The sequence below is a fragment of the Anabrus simplex genome, chromosome 11 (assembly GCF_040414725.1).
Source record: "Anabrus simplex isolate iqAnaSimp1 chromosome 11, ASM4041472v1, whole genome shotgun sequence".
Taxonomy (NCBI): domain Eukaryota; kingdom Metazoa; phylum Arthropoda; class Insecta; order Orthoptera; family Tettigoniidae; genus Anabrus; species Anabrus simplex.
The window spans coordinates 41,970,767-41,983,394 of record NC_090275.1 but is presented as its reverse complement, the minus strand read 5'-3'; the positions used below and the strand labels follow the sequence as shown (position 1 = coordinate 41,983,394).

General features: G+C 39.7%; 1 long non-coding RNA gene across 1 annotated transcript in view; it reads right to left on the bottom strand.

Annotated features, from left to right (window-relative positions):
• The window catches only part of LOC136883326 (uncharacterized), a 52,083-nt gene that overhangs the window by 28,407 nt on the left and 11,048 nt on the right, over window positions 1-12,628 (bottom strand). The window contains exon 2 of the long non-coding RNA XR_010861239.2: window positions 3,438-3,562. This is a non-coding gene — a long non-coding RNA (uncharacterized lncRNA). The remainder of the gene's footprint in view (window positions 1-3,437; window positions 3,563-12,628) is intronic.

Below are 12,628 nucleotides of genomic sequence, written 5' to 3'. Positions count from 1 at the left end.
ATTCAAGAAGAGAATAAACAGCAACGGAGAAAATAAATAAAGTGTTAGAGGGCATTCGACCGGTGCAGGTTATTGTAAATAAAAAAAATGTGTGTGAATAAATTAATTCCATCCCCTGGTCTAAGGAGTTTGGACAGCCAAAGTAGGAGACTGCCTGTAGGGGTGAAGTACAGTGGGGACTTCGAGGGCCCTGGGACCGCTACGGTAGCTGTGAAGGCCCTTCAGGAACTCTGAAAAGTGGTGGCAAAAGGGGCTCTGGTTAAGACGCAGCAGGTCGTTATGCTACTTAGGATCCAGAACGGGTAAAAAAAAAAAAAAAAAAAAAAGTAAATAAATAAATGCAATGTAAATATTAATGTTATACCAGTTTTATAGTATCATTTGAAGCAATTCCGCATACTGTATATCAGTTGACTATATTTGTAAGTAATACAGGAGATATTATAATTAGAATTTTGTAAACAATATAAATTTATTAAGGATGAGTTGTGTGTTAATAGAAAACATTGTTAGCGTAAATTGTATAATATTGTATTATAGGAAAAATTTTCTTCTCTTGTTAATTTAATATTTAGTGCTTGACAATAATGTATTTTAGTGTACCATTTGCCACCGAGGTAGACACCTCATTTGCAAATAAAGAGATTTTGATTTGATTTGATTTGATTTTGAAAAGGTCTGATGGAGAAGCTAGAAGCTAAAGAAAGAAAAATCCTGAGAAAGATTCTTGGACCAATCAAAGAAAATAGTGAGTACAGGAGACGACACAACAGCGATCTGTACCAGCATATGGAGAGGATAACGGACATGATTCAGAAAAGGAGAATTAACTTTTATGGCCATATAGCACGCATGAGCACACAGAGGCAGACCAATAGGATCTTTTCCTACTTTCTTAATAAGAAAACCAAGGGACCCTGGTTTATTGAAGTTGAAAAAGACCTTCAAGAAATAGGAATCACACTTGAAGACATCCAGAAACGTGCTCCTCTCCAGAAAAAGCTCCAGGGATATAAGAGGTTCCAAGAAAGGCCAAAGTTGAAAACAGGCAAGAAGTGGACTGATGAAAGAAAGGAGGTTCACAGAATGAGAATGCGTGAGTACTGGGGAAGAATTAAAGCTCAAGGATGCAAACAGTTGAAATAACGTGGTCCACAGCAGGCCGAAACGAAGAAAGAAGAAATGAATGAATGCATGAAAACCCTTCAAGTACATGCATTTTCTTGCCCGCCAATATTAGTTACGGTATTATAACTCCAAAAACTATTGGCTTACATTCTTAATAGTGAACTCCAGAGTGTGCATACGGAAACAACAAAATTGCTTAACTTGATGCCGTATACTCCATTAACGTCAGTTTCTAGTGAATGCGCTATGATTGCCTTCAAACGGTTTAAAACCTATCTAAGGAATTTGATGACCAACCTGAGACTGTCTAACTTGAAAACTCTAGCTATATATAGAGAAGGAACTGATGTAGCATCTTAGCAAAATGTCTGACTTCAAGGCAAGAGTAATAGATATTGATGAAATGAAAGACAGGCGGATTGAACTCATTTACAAGAATATTGTTTAAGGCGGCTTGTACGAAAATCTATTTATTTCTTAATTCCCTTATTAAATCTACATAACAATGAAATATATTGCTGTTTTTTATTCTAAAAGTATGTTGTTATTTGACAACACCCACTGTTCATTTAGTCTATATTTAAAATAAAACGAGTGCGCATAGGGTTATAGATAGGTTGTTACAGGATTTGTCTTAGCCATTTATATAATACTGAATATAGATCTGTATGCATCGAAAATGAAATTCCATATATAATATGATTAAAATTGTTTGAATTTTTAAAAAATCTCTGTTTACCCCTTTACTTAGTTCAAGCTTTGCCACTGCATGCGCTGGCTAAAATACCACACATCTACACTAATGAAGAATATGCAGCTACGGTGTATGTTTACGGCTTCTGCGATGGTAGTGCTCCTGCTGCTGCTGTCGAAGAATACCGTCTGCGCTTTCCAATACGTTGAAATCTTGGTCATAGAGTGTTTACCAATGTTTTCAGCACATTGCGTGAAATAGGTATTCTTCCAAGTTCCCAATTTTCTTCTGAATGTGTAATTCAACAACCTTTGCAGGAACAGCAACACATTGTTGAAATGGTGCAGCATAGTCCTACTACCAGCACATGGTGACTTTCTGCATGTTTCGATGTCCCATGAGCATGTTTTCAGCAAAGATTACATGCGCAAAACTTGTACGCTTCTCAAAACATCAAAAAGGTTAGGTGGGTAAGACACATACGTATGCACTATTAGCCCAAAAACAAATGTACATTAAATGTGTTCTATCATGGAAACCATTCGGAATAAGGAATATGTCCATATGCAGTCCTTTGCTTCAAATGTTCCTTCCTGTCATATCTCGTTTTTTTTTACAATTTTTTTAATGTCGCACCAACATAGATAGGTCTTGGGATAGGAAAGGCTAGGAGTGGGAAGGAAGTGGCCATGGCCTTAATTAAGGCACAGCCCCAGCATTTGCCGGGTGTAGAAATGGGAAACCACGGAAAACCATCTTCAGGACTGCCGACATTGGGTTCGAACCTGCTATCTCCCGGATGCAAGCTCACAGCTGCACGGCCAACTCTCCCGGTGTCATGTCTCTGAACATTGACTATACCTCCTAGGACACTCTGCATATATATATTTAAAAATCTTTGTCAAGGACTCCTATATAATTTTAAATTCAGGGGTCCTATGATATGCTAAAGAAGGATTTGAGAATTAGCAACAGAAAGAGGAAACTAGGAGAAAAATGAAGGAAAAAAACAACAACAGGAAAAGGATAACTTCCACATCTTCAGACACTGCCATCTTCAAACAGATAGACTGTATCAAACATAGCTTGTCCACATACATCTCTCCTCAGCCTCTGATGAATTCTTTTCTGCTTTCCAGGTTCATCAAGAGACCAGATATCAGCACTCATTGAGGGGCCATCTTAACAAATTTTCAGTGGGAAGTGTAGGATAAAAAGAATGCCAGGAGAAAACAGGAAAAGGAAGGAGACAAAAAGATAGTACATGTGGTAAATGATTGGTAATACAGGACAAACACAAAAGTAGAAATCCTGAAGATTTGGAAGAGAGGCCAAGAATAATTTCTGTAAAGGATTAAACGCTAAATCTTTTTCAGTGAGACACAATGAGAATGATATGATCAGCACTGCAACTTGACTGAACAAATGGAGGAGATCCATATGATTCTCATTTGGATAGCAAACAGGAGCTATGTAAAAAGTGGAAATCTCCTCACTTAAATCCCTGCAACTGCTAGGTTTGACCTTTGGTCTTGCCTGTTGGTACACTAACCTCTTAATTAACCAAGACACTGTTATTCATGTATAATAATAATAACAACAACAGTACACTTACTTAAACAATTTGGTTACTTTCTGAAATCCTTCTTCCATTTGTAAGACTTTGTGTGGCGTTCTTAATATCAACATAGTACTGTGTGCTGCTGGCATTCATCACAGATTCCACATCTTTGAAGTAGCCTGAAAGCAACACATTTTTAAAATTTTCTTGCCCACGTTGCATACCATTTTTCACTTTAGTATTACTCACTTGTATCAATTCTATTTGATATTTATTACTCTTATAGGTGTAGACTCTTACCTTCTAGCCAAAGATAGAGAAGACATCAATATTCAATTAGAACGGAAGTTTCAAGCAGCCAATTTAAATTGAAATATAATGCATTTAAGATGAAATCATTAAGGAGAAAAGGGAAAAATATATGGACAGAGAGATGAAAGTGATGTTGTTTGCAGATGACATTGTGGTGTGGACAGCAGATAGGAAGTCCCTGTGATTTTCATTTGGACAGGAGACTGAGTCAACCAGGAGCTATGTGGAAAGTGGAAATCTCCTCAATTAAATCCATGCCACTGCTAGGTTTGATCTCAAAAAAGACTTTCTCCTCATCAAACACAACGTTTTCACAGACATCTCATAAAATGTAGCCTATAGTGTAGAGAGAATAATATTAAGTTATACTGTTGTAAATTACTGGACATACTGATTGAGTATAGGCCTATTGGTAATTATGCAGTGAAAACAAGCATGAAGATAAGCAAGATGATGCTGATGACTAGAACAGAAAGAGAAGGGAAAGGTACTGGTGCTGGTACTATAAAACTTGGAGACTTTGAAACTGTGAAAAGATTCAAGTACCTGGGAAGCAAAGTAATGCAAGATGCAGGGCAAGACATGGTGATCAATAAAAATCAAAGGTGACTTGGTAAGTCTGATACGGTTTCAGGCATGAATGTTTTTTGATTATTTTTTATTTGACATTATTACTGTGTATTTTGAAGTTCTTTTAAGAGAGTCTTTCATAATTAGTGTGCTCTGGTTGAGGTTTTGAGTGTTCTGTGACAATTTTGATATATTTGCCGGTCCAACATGTTTGTTTACATTATAACCAATTGTCGCTATGGTGCTAAGGTTAGGCGTATGTATCGAGGTTATACGTATCGAAATGATATAGTTTTTTGCAAGGCCGATTCCAAACGTCACACCAAGACCAAATACAATATCTCAGACCGCAATATCAAAAGTAAAATGGTGGACATCATAGGGGGATAAGCTGCCGAATGTTCAAAGTTAGGGAGTCATCTAAATAACTTCAATTCAACGTAAAAGCTTCGCATATTAGGTTGCATTCCCTCAGGAACTCCAAGATTAATGTAAAAAACATGTACTTTGTAGACTATAATTGAAATGATGCAAAATAAGCAAGAAGAGGATTACGAACGAATGCATTATGTAGGTTAATGCATTACCGGTACCTTAAAATCGTTTAAAATATCAATAACACAACAATGGCATAACGAAACATGTAAGTAAATAAATATAACATGCAATAAATACATTTTATCTAGCAAACAGGTGATTCCACTTGTAGTAATAAAGGACGATAGCTTTGCTTCTAATAAGGTACCTACACGATGGTGGTAGATTTGACGATATCCATCAATGCAATCCTAAATGAGCAGTTGCGGGAATATTAAGACATAATTGCTATGGTGGAAAATTCAAAGTAAGTTGATGTGAGTATATAGGCTATAGGCACTTCTCTGTTGATCCACTATTGATATATTGCATTCAGAAATTGGATAGTGCCCTCAGAAATAACAGTACACTCATTATGTAAAATATCCAATGCCACAATAATTTTATGACAAATGCGCATAGCTACAGCAAATTTCTACCTCTCCATAGCTGTCAAATTTAGATCATGCTTTAATAGTATTCTTACGAATCTATTCTATCAAAGGTATACATGATAAGATAGTCATAATGTTAGTTCTTTGTATGGGGGGAGGGGGGGAGATATAGCTTAACAAAGGAAAAAACAAGATTAATATTCATTCGATTGTTAAATATGCTACAATTGTTGTTGACAATTGCTGCACATATCCCAGTATTGGCATGCTTCCTGGCAACCAGAAGCAAGTTCAATAATTTCAAAATTCTAATAATTATAAGATTTTAAATAAAATGTTTAAAATTTCCCGCCTTTTAACAATATATCACGGTCGTATCCATGATCACATAGTTTGGCTAAATCCAGACCAGAGCTAGTTAAAAAATTCAAAATTGAGTTTGCGATTGACTTGGCATTCATTTCTTCGAAAGACTGAAACCTAAGAAATTCTTCACATACTTTCAAATCATCACTAGATGTATTCTTGAGGAACCGAATTCCATAGACAGCTCCTCGTTTCCAGATATGTCGTCTGTCTCGTCAACAATAACAGAGAAGGCATTGAATAAATTTCCTTCCGTAACTAGTATATCTCGTAATTTCTGTTTACAATATCTTATCATTTAATTTTAAATTGGGTGAGAAGTGTACTTGGCATTTTTTTTGCAGAATTTGAGAGGTGTTCTTGTAGTAGGGCATCTCGAGCCTCGAGGCGGAATTCCAATAAATCATGCAAAATTCCGCTTTCTGGCGTTTTCCCTTGAAGTAAGGTATCATGGGTGCCACAGAAAATGATAGTTGACAAAATTGGTTCCAGTTTCTTTCTATTTTGTTAATTCTGATTGTGGATAGGGCCTACTACTATTGATATGATCAGCTACCGTGAGTAGCCTTCCTTCATAGATATCCACAAAGTGTTTCGCCTTTTTCTGATGATTCTCTATGCCAATTAAATTTTATATGGTCTTTGGCTCTGGCATTGAAGTCCATATATTTTGTGAAGGGTTTCGTAATGAATGATCCTTGAAGACCTCTTTTAACGCTCGACTTAAACAGAACACACGTTCGGCATAAAGCGCCCTTCAGTTCACCACGTAGAATAATCCTTCAACCACTGGTTCCATCTCGCAAATCACCTTTAAAATCGTAGGTTATTTGTGGAACCCATGGTTTTAACAATACTTCGTACCGTACTTAAGAGTGTCACATATTATTTTCCTGCGTTAAGAACATGCTAGTATTTTTTCTGTCATTTTCATCTTTCAGAAACTCTTCGTTAAGAATCATTCCCTTGAAGTTCCGCTTCATCACAGCATTGCCACTTGACGCACTTATTTCCTAAGAAATTCCAGCCCCTTCACTTAAGTTACTAAGTTTAGCTTTTTTTGAAAAGCCGTCTTATATCCATTCCTAATGCATAGAAGTCGCTAAATCATTTGAGTTTCCTAGCAATCATTTATAACCGCGAAGTTAAATAGATAAAAATTACTAAATCACTTCTCACTATAATAGCCGCTTTGATAACTACACAAACACCGCAGAATCAATGAACTATTATACAATGATTCTATTGTAGATTATTTAACACTACAAGTTCCACTATAAGATCGAACTGTACTACAACAATGGCAGGATGCCGTTCTATTATAGCAATCGTCACTTTGTTCACAAGAAATTAGCCACCGTATTATTACGTGCATTCAAAATAACAATATACAGCATTTCGCAGCACGAACAAAGGTTGCGGTAAGATGTAACGGCGTAAAATTAAGTGAGAGCACAATAAATAATCCACTTTGTAAACACGACCTTACGGGATTAATATCTTACCAGTCAGCAAACACGACCTTGGTGTAGGGGTTGAGCTTCGCTCGAGGCGTGGTAATGTCTAAAAATATTTCCAGGACGTGCTTTCCCTTATGGTCACTGCCGAGAGCAAATTCCTAAGGTACCGTACGAGGGGTGGCAAAAGCAGGTAGTCGCCACTCATGATGATGATGATGATGATGATGATGATGACGATGATGATTAACGTAATGGAAAGTTACCTAAAACTAGGGTAGGCGTAACCATATTGGAAAGTGAAGAAATGTTTCCATTAGTAGCCTATTGTATGGCATTATTAGAATATTTTTCTTGAATACAAAAACCAATATAACGTCATCAACATTAAATTGTTTACATAAATTTTCGGTTGTAACAGGTGTTAGATGACTGTCAATAACTTCAGTTTATGTGATAATCTGGTATGATATTAAACAATTGAACATCAACCTTTTTAGAATTTCCCCCTTGCGGGCCCCCATGATTGTTGTCCTTCTCATGAGTACACAGTACATGAAACTCAAGAAGTGTTTAAATGCGTGGTATTTTGCTTCTCAATACACCATCGCTTGTATTAAACCAAGCGAGGTACTAGGGAGAGACTTGAATAATACCATGCACTCAAGCACCTTTTGAGCGATTATACATTTCCCTGCGCGATTGAAGTGGTTGAAGAATGAGAGAATGAAACAGTATTCCTAAAAGTACTTGAACCATCTTGTCTAAACAGCCGTGTATACCAGCATACCAGTAGTAATTTATTCCCAGCTCCTGTAGCTAAGGTACATCGAGCTTACATATTGATATTAAGAGGACCAAAGAACCCAACAATAATTATCTCTTTTAAATTTTCATTTTTGCATCAATTCTGTCTAATGACCATGCCATTCATTAGATTTTGAAGTTGTCGATTTAATTTTCTGTAGTTTGTTCACGAGCAGACAATAACGCACGGCGAAACACCTGCTAATTTAGGCCACCTGACTTTGTTGAGCTGCATATATCTGAAGCAAGCAGTACAGTGGCCTTGTAGGGAATCACATACTATTCTTTGACTCTTGATACAGTTTCCGAGAAACCTCCCGCTATGAATAACCAAGAAGGCTATGATGGTTTTGAATGAACGAGTGATAGTGCTTGTATTAAATTGATGCTGCTTTTCTAGTTCAAATAAAAATTAAAAATTAAATGTATTTTGGTTATTAAGTTACATGTAGGCTAACTCGTTGAAGACCTACAGCCTCAACGAAGGTAAGTGTCCGCTGAGGGGACGCGTTACAGCGAAAGAGGGACACAGATAGGTCTTATGGCGACGATGGGATAAGAAAGGCCTAGGAATGAGAAGGAAACGACCGTGGCCTTGGTTAAGGTACAGCCTCAGCATTTGCCTTGTGTGAAAATGGTACTCTATGGATAACAATCTTCAGGCTGCCGTCAATGGGATTCGAACCCACTATCTCCCAAACCGCTTAGCATTCCCTCGGTTTGTATTTTTAAAACGTTTCCTTATTGTGCGAGTCATTAATACTCCAACTTTTGTTAAACCGATGTCAGTAGTATAATGGGCGAGTTCTGCGGCCACCACCTCCTCCGGGCTCCCAGGGCTCCCTCCACCACCCGCGGGAAATTTGAATTTTGGCGGGAAATTTGAATTTTGGCGCGAGATTTGAATTTGTAAACAAAGCCACGTGCTTTTTGACAGCTGTCATCAACAACGCATCGCTAACCTCACTGCTGCCATCTTGACGGGCCTAAACCTCAGTAGTGCCAACTTAACCTAACTAGCGCGAGGTAAACAAAGCCACGTGTTTTTTGAGAGCCACGTGCTTTTTGACAGACAACAACGCATCGCTAACCTCAGTACTGCCATCTTGACGAGCCTAAACCTCAGTAGTACCAACTTAACCTAACTAGCGCGAGGTAAACAAAGCCACGTGCTTTTTGACAGCCACGTGCTTTTTGACAGACAACAACGCATCGCTAACCTCAGTACTGCCATCTTGACGGGCCTAAACCTCAGTAGTACCAACTTAACTAACTAGCGTGTGGTAAACAAAGCCACGTGCTTTTTGACAGCCACGTGCTTTCTTGACAGCTGTCATCCGCCATCTTTAAACCACAGAGCACTGTGCTGCCCTCTTTATCGTAGTAGATGTAAATTCGTCACCTGTCATCGGCAGTGCTGCCATCTTGGCGGGCCTAAACCTTAGTGCTACCAACTTAACCTCACTAGCGTGAGATAAACAAATCCACGTGCAGCTTTCATCCGCCATCTTTAATCCATAGAGCACAGTGCTGCCCTCTTTAGCTACTTACCTTTGAAATGTGGTACGTCACAGCTGTCATCCGCCATCTTGCATCCGAAACCTCAGTGCTGCACTCTTTAGCTAGATATCTTTGAAATGTAGTGACGGCAAATTCCACGTGCTCTTGCTTGGAAACAAAGCCACGTGCAGCTGTCAACCGCCATCTTTAATCCAGAGAGCACAGTGCTGCCCTCTTTAGCTACTTACCTTTGAAATGTGGTACGTCACAGCTGTCATCCGCCATCTTGCATCGCAAACCTCAGTGGTGCACTCTTTAGCTAGATACCTTTGAAATGTAGTGGCGGCAAATTCTTTATGCTCTTGTTTGGAAACAAAGCCACGTGCAGCTGTCATCCGCCATCTTTAATCCATAGAGCACCGTGCTGCCCTCTTTAGCTACTTACCTTTGAAATGTGGTACGTCACAGCTGTCATCCGCCATCTTGCATCGCAAACCTCAGTGGTGCACTCTTTAGCTAGATACCTTTGAAATGTAGTGGCGGCAAATTCCACGTGCTCTTGTTTGGAAACAAAGCCACGTGCAGCTGTCATCCGCCATCTTTAATCCATAGAGCACCGTGCTGCCCTCTTTAGCTACTTACCTTTGAAATGTGGTACGTCACAGCTGTCATCCGCCATCTTGCATCGCAAACCTCAGTGGTGCACTATTTAGCTAGATACCTTTGAAATGTAGTGGCGGCAATTTGAAAAATTCTTTATGCTCCTGTTTGGAAACAAACCTATGCGCTTTTTTGTCAGCTATTATCCGCCATCTTTAATCAAGAGAGCACCGTGCTGCCATCTTTAGCTAGATACCTTTGAAATGTGGTGGCGGCAAATTCCACGTGCTCTTGTTTAGTAAACAAAGCCACGTGCTTTTTTGACAGCTATCATCCGCCATCTTTAATCAATAGAGCACTGTGCTGCTATCATGCGGCAGTCTAGCTCGAGCAGTCGAGGAGAGAGGTTGCGTAGCGAAGTGCGTGCTGTAATCATGGTTGGCATTGAACAGTACCGGGCCGCTATTGGGAAATGGCAGGCAAGGCAGAAGAAGGAGGTCAGGAATGGATTGGTGACGGACGGATTGAAAATGAGTGAAGCGGTGCTGGTGGTGACAGTGATAGCAGTGTTACTGGTTATTGGGGGGGTGGAGGTGAACCCAGGCCCAAATACCAGTGGAAAATTTAGCGCAGAGGATTTGGCCGCACTCAGGGTGGTTGTAAGTGAAGTGATGCAGGAAAAGTGTCAATGGGATAAGGTGCAGGAAATAAAGGACATGATGGAGGAGCAGAGAAGGGAGATAGGGAACATGAAGAAATGGCTTGAAACGAAGACAGAGGAATCGAGCAGGAGAGTGGTCAATAACGAGAAAGAAATCGAGTTATTGAGAGGGGAAGTGAAGCATCTGAAAGACGAGGTGATGAAGATGAAGAAAGAAGCTGAGGGGTACAGGCAGGAGAGATTGAAAAAAGCCATATTTTTATATGGAATTGAGGAAGGGGCGAGAGAGAGCAAGATTGAGCTGATATTTAAGGTGGTGGAAGCTATACGTGATGTTATGAAGGTAAACTTTAGTGAGGTAGACATTGATGATGTAGAGAGAGTTGGTAGAATCAAAGGTCGGAGGCCAATTAGGGTTACATTGTTCTCAACCCTAATGGCAGATTCTGTGTTAAGAAACAGCAAGAATTTGCAAGGGCGGAAAATAGGGGTGAAAGGAGACATGGGAAGAGAAGGGAGTGAAAACGCGAAGATCTTGAATAGGCACCTTTGGAGAGCGAGGAACCAGGGGCTAAAGGCCCGAATAAGAGGTCTGAGGTTGGAGGTGACGAACGGGCGATGGGTCAGAGTTCATTCAGTTTCTAAGCTAAAGGAAATGGACGAAAACGAGAGGGTTGAGAGTGGTGAGAGGTCAAGGCAAGATGGGAAGAAGAAAGAAGAAAAGAAGAGGAGGAGGGACGTGGCAGGAGAGCAGGGCGTCTCGGAAGAGAATGGGCAGTGCAGCCGGGAGACAGAAGACCAAGATAGTGAAGTGGACGGTGAGAGTGGACCGCAAGAATCTGGGAGAGGAGAGTGTAGTGGTGCAGTGAGTAAGAAAGGACAAAGGGAGATGGATTCAGAAGTCCAAAATAGTGAGGGGGAGAGTGGGGGTGAGCAGCAAGAAGAGGTGAGTGCAGGGTGCAGTGGTGTAGCGAAAAAGAAAGGTCAAGAGGAGACAGATCGACAAGAAGGTAAAAAACTTATGAGTAAAGTCAGGAGTAAGAGCTTAAAAGACATATGGGGAAAAGTACGTAAAGGGATGGAGGATACAGAGGGAGAGAGGTCGATAAATACTAGAAGTAAGAATAGAGTGGGAGACCTAGAAGGGAGGGAGGGAAAGTTATAACAATTTTGGAAGATAGGATGTGTGAATATTGAAGGAGTAAGGAGCAAATTAGGAAACAAGAAAGTTAGGGAAGTAATTGAAAGTTTCGATGTTGTGGCACTCTTAGAGACGTGGTTGGAAACAGGGAGGGAGATTACATGGAAGGGGTTTGAGATAAAATATAAATATAGAAGAAAAGAGAGGAATAAGGGACGAGCACCAGGAGGGATGATAGTTCTAATTAGGGAAGAAATTAGTGAAAGAGTAGAGGATATAGAGACCGATATGATGGAAACCATATGGCTGAGATTGAATTTGGGAGAGAGAGAGGGACGGAGGAAGAAAATAAATCTAGCTTTTGTTTACTGTCATCCTAGTAATTCAGAATATGCAAATAAATATTTTTTTGAAGAGTTATTGGTGGATATTGGTAGGATAAGGGGAATGTATCCAGGGGAGGAGGATATGTTGTTATTTGGGGATTGGAACGCGAGAATAGGAGAACAGAGCCCAATTTATAGTAGGGAGGATGGAATGTGTTTGTTAGAAAGCAGAAGGAGTGAGGACAAAATTACAAATAGTTATGGAGAGAAGCTCCTAGAGATGTGTGCTGTGGGAAACTTGTATATTCTGAATGGGTGGATAGAGGGTGACAGGACGGGGAAATTGACATATGTTACGGAGAAAGGGGGTAGTGTGATAGATATGGTTCTGAGCTCGGAAGGGATGATTGAGGAAGTTGTAAGTATGGAAATAGGAGATTGGATTGAGTCACACCATTTCCCGGTGAGGGTTATGCTGAAAAGAGAGGTAGAGAAGCGTAAAATGAAGGAAAATGAGACAAAGGATAAACGAGG